This window comes from Erpetoichthys calabaricus, chromosome 6 (genome assembly GCF_900747795.2).
Source record: "Erpetoichthys calabaricus chromosome 6, fErpCal1.3, whole genome shotgun sequence".
In the NCBI taxonomy this organism is placed as follows: Eukaryota; Metazoa; Chordata; class Cladistia; order Polypteriformes; family Polypteridae; genus Erpetoichthys; species Erpetoichthys calabaricus.
In genome coordinates, this window is record NC_041399.2 from 130,798,215 (window position 1) to 130,802,786 (window position 4,572).

The 4,572-nt window shown below is 41.8% G+C and overlaps 1 pseudogene; it reads right to left on the minus strand.

Moving 5' to 3' along the window:
- Positions 1-220: 220 nt before the first annotated feature.
- On the minus strand, positions 221-989 carry LOC127528331 (uncharacterized protein K02A2.6-like; annotated as a pseudogene).
- Between the last annotated feature and the right edge of the window lie 3,583 nt (positions 990-4,572).

The following is a 4,572-nucleotide window of genomic DNA, read 5'->3' on the forward strand; positions in this document are numbered from 1 at the left end:
ACAAAGTAATCCCGGACTAGCAGTGGGTCACCCACATTAAATTGTCTGGATTTTCGGTTACTGTGCAACAGCTGAACATCTTGAGACTGACTCACTGTAGAAGCCACATTTGGTTTAAGCACATCTAGACGTAAACGTAATTTGCAACCAATAAAAAGTATAGCTGGAGATTCCTTTGTTGTAGCGTGTGGAGTATTGCGATATGAAAGTAAAAACATGTCTAGTCTACTGAAGCAGACCCTTTTGATGCCTTCAAAGCTTGTTTGAAAGTTTGCACAAAGCCTTCTGCAAGCCCATTGGTAGCTGGATGATAGGGAGCAGATCGTATATGCTTAATATGGTTGTTTTTCATAAAATGTGCAAATTCCTCAGAAATGAACTGTGGGCCATTGTCACTAATAAGGACTTCAGGTATACCCATAGCAACTAAAAAGGATTCTCATGGCATGAACAGTTTTACTAGTTGTGACACTATCCATTAGTTGAACCTCAGGTCACTTTGAGTGTGCATCGACTACTACTAAGTACATATGGCCTTCATAAGGCCCAGCAAAATCAACATGAATTCTCTGCCATGGCCCACTTGGCCATATCCATGGGTGGAGGGGCACAGGGCTTGGAAGATTTTAAACATGCTGACATGACTGGCAATTGTGTACTTGTTGCTCAATCTGGCTGTCAATCCCTGGCCACCAAACATAACTGTGTGCCAAGGACTTCATCCTCACTATACCTGGGTGGCTAACATGTAACTCTGACAAAACACGAGGACGCAATTTATGGGGCACAATTATTCTGCTCCTCCACGTCAGGCATCCTTGTTGTACGATAAGCTCCGCTTGTCTGTTGATGAAAGGCATTAACTCATCATTATCCCCCAATTGTTTAGGAAAATGTCCCAGCAACACCATATCCATTAGTTTAGATAATGTAGGGTCTAACATGGTCTCTCTACGAATTTCCGCACTACTCACCTGTAGTAATTCCATTTGTTTTATGTAAAAAAAGGTCAACTGTGTTTTGGCTCTCCTGCCCATAAGCATTGGCATTGAGAGCAGCCTTCTTATATTCTATGGTGTAATTGTGGGCTGCTAATATTAATGCCCACGTCTGCATTCTGGCAGCTACCATAGACGGTACCCCTTTCTCTGGACTAAAGATTCTTATCAGTGGACAATGGTCTGTCAAGAGAGTAAATTTCCATCCATATAGGTATTGATGAAACTTCCTGACCCCAAACACTATCCCAAGGGCTTCTCGCTCAATTTGTGCATAGTTCTGTTCAGCCTTACTCAGTACCGCCGCTCCCTATACGCAGAGTACGCAGTCTGCGTAGGGCACCAACTCCCAGGGGGGCACCATCCCAGCTGCTCAAAAAAAATCGTTTTTATGTATTATAATAATAAATTAATATTAATAATACAGTAATCCCTCCTCCATCGCGGGGGTTGCGTTCCAGAGCCACCCGCGAAATAAGAAAATCCGCGAAGTAGAAACCATGTTTATATGGTTATTTTTATATTGTCATGCTTGGGTCACAGATTTGCGCAGAAACACAGGAGGTTGTAGAGAGACAGGAATGTTATTCAAACACTGCAAACAAACATTTGTCTCTTTTTCAAAAGTTTAAACTGTGCTCCATGACAAGACAGAGATGACAGTTCCGTCTCACAATTAAAAGAATGCAAACATATCTTCCTCTTCAAAGGAGTGCTTGTCAGGAGCAGATCATGTCACAGAGATAGAGAAAAGCAAACAGATCAATAGGGCTGTTTTTCTTTTAAGTATGTGAAGCACCGTGGCACAAAGCTGTTGAAGGTGGCAGCTCACACCCCCTCCGTCAGGAGCAGACAAAGTAAGCTGTTGAATGCAGCAGCTCACACCCCCTCCGTCAGGAGCAGACAAAGTGAGACAGAGTTTGTTTTTCAATCAAAAATCAATACGTGCCCTTCGAGCTTTTAAGTATGCAAAGCTCCGTGCAGCATGTCGTTTCAGGAAGCAGCTGCACAAAAGATCACAACGTGAAGATAATCTTTCAGCATTTTTAGACGAGCGTCCGTATCGTCTAGGTGTGCAAACAGCCCCCTGCTCAATCCCCTACGTCAGGATCAGAGAAAGTCAGCGCAAAAGAAAGAGTAAAGTAAGCCGGGTAGCTTCTCAGCCATCTGCCAATAGCGTCCCTTGTATGAAATCAACTGGGCAAACCAACTGAGGAAGCATGTACCAGAATTTAAAAGACCCATTGTCCGCAGAAACCCGCGAAGCAGCGAAAAATCCGTGATATATATTTAAATATGCTTACATATAAAATCCGCGATGGAGTGAAGCCGCGAAAGGCGAAGTGCGATATAGCGAGGGATTACTGTATACATATACAAATAAACAAAAATATAAACGTATATATTGCATTTTACGGTGAACGCAGAGTAGGCTAAGCACACGTGATGACGCTCGCACCCTCACCTCTGTTACGGCTGCCTATTTGGCCAAAAATGATAATAATTGAACAATATGCCTGGTCCTGGAAAGAGACATCAACAGTTCGGCGCCGAGAAACGAAAGAAAAAAAAAGCCCAAGATGAAGCCCGTGCATCACTTTCAGGTACGTTCATAATCCTGTGAAACTTTATTTTATTCTGTCGACCTCATTTACGACTTTGCCTCAAGAAAAAGCAGAAGTGTGCCTTTGTAAATTTTGAACTTTGGAAAGCTCCAGCAGATGACAGTGTTGATTTTATTTCAGTTTATTATTGTTTATTTTATTTATTTTAAATGTTTTATTTAAAGTGTAATTTTAGTTTGCATTTTTTGCTGTAGAGCTACAATTGTAATTTATAAATGATACAATTTATTTATGTATTTACTTTTATTTGAATAAAGTTCTATTTTGGCCGCTATAGTAGGTGTTTTTTTTATTATTTTATTTTTACTTCCGTAATATTTGGGGGAGGGGGCACAAAAGTAAATTTCTGCTTAGGGCACCCATTTGGCCAGCAGCGGCCCTGGCCTTACTCATGGTTCTGGATGGAAAAGCAATTGGGTTCTCTTTGCCATTGGGAAAGACATGGTAAGTGACAGCTTCCACACCATATGGAGAAGCATCACACGCCAGGCAGATGCTTAGTTGTAGATCGTAGTGTGTTAGGACATTTTGAGACACCAACTGTTTCTTAGCTTTCTGGAATGCAGTTTTACATGCGGATGACCAATGACCAAAGCAGCTCATTTAATGGGGTCAAAATGGTTGGATGCAAGATTGCGAATGAATCACCCATAGTAATTGATGAGACCGACGAAAGTTCTCAGTTTAGTTACATTGTCAGGGGCTGGAGCCTCTAAAATAGCCCTAACCTTTTCAGGTGACTTGTGTAGATAGATAGATAGATAGATAGATAGATAGATAGATAGATAGATAGATAGATAGATAGATAGATAGATAGATAGATAGATAGATAGATAGATAGATAGATAGATAGATAGATAGATAGATAGATAGATAGATAGATAGATACTTTATTAATCATCAATTTTATGACATAGGTACTCCAAGGTCTCCTTGAAAAATTCACATTTTTCTTTTTGGACACACAGTCCAAATTCTTTCAATCAGCCCAATACTCTATCCAAATTCTACAGGTGCTCTGCATCATTACAGCCTGTCACCAATATATCGTCCAAGTAACAATGCACATTGGAAAGGCCTTGTGACACCTGCTCCATTGCCCGTTGGAATATGGAAGGTGCTGAAGCAATCCCAAATGATAGGCGATTATAGCAGAACAAACTCTTTTGGGTATTGATGGTGAGCAGTTTACATGATTGTTCCTCAGCCTTTATCTGTAGGTATGCCTGTGCCAAGTCCAATTTGCTGAAACGCTGTCCCCCAACTAATGAGGCGAACAAGTCTGCAATGTGTGGAATTGGATAGTGTTCCACACAAATGGCCCGGTTTAAGGTCACTTTAAAATCACCACAAAGCCTCACAGAACCATCTCTCTTTGGAACCGGCACCACAGGAGTGGCCCACTCACTATACAGCATAGGTGACAGCACACCTAATTCTATCAGCCGGGAAAGCTCAGCTTCTACTTTGGATCGCAGCGCATAGGGCAAACCCGAGCATGACAGAACTTTGGCTTATGTTGCGGTTTCAAAGAAATGACTGCTTCAATGCCCTTCATTGTCCCCAAATCTTTACTGAAAACTGCAGCATGTTTTTGTATTACAGTAATCCCTCGCTATATCGCGCTCCGACTTTCGCGGCTTCACTCTATCGCGGATTTTATATGTAAGCATATATAAATATACAACGCATATTTTTCGCTGGTTCATAGATTTCTATGGACAGTGGGTCTTTTTATTTCTGGTACATGCTTCCTCAGTTGGTTTGCCCAGTTGATTTCATACAAGGGACGCTGTTGGCGGATGGCTGAGAAGCTACCCAATCAGAGAACGCGGTTAAGTTCCTGGGTGCTGATTGGCTCAGCGACGGAGTGCTGAATTCGATTCCGCTTTGCGTTAACCAGGAAATCTCGTCTCGCTCATTCAGCATCAACGTGTTTCGTTGTGTTA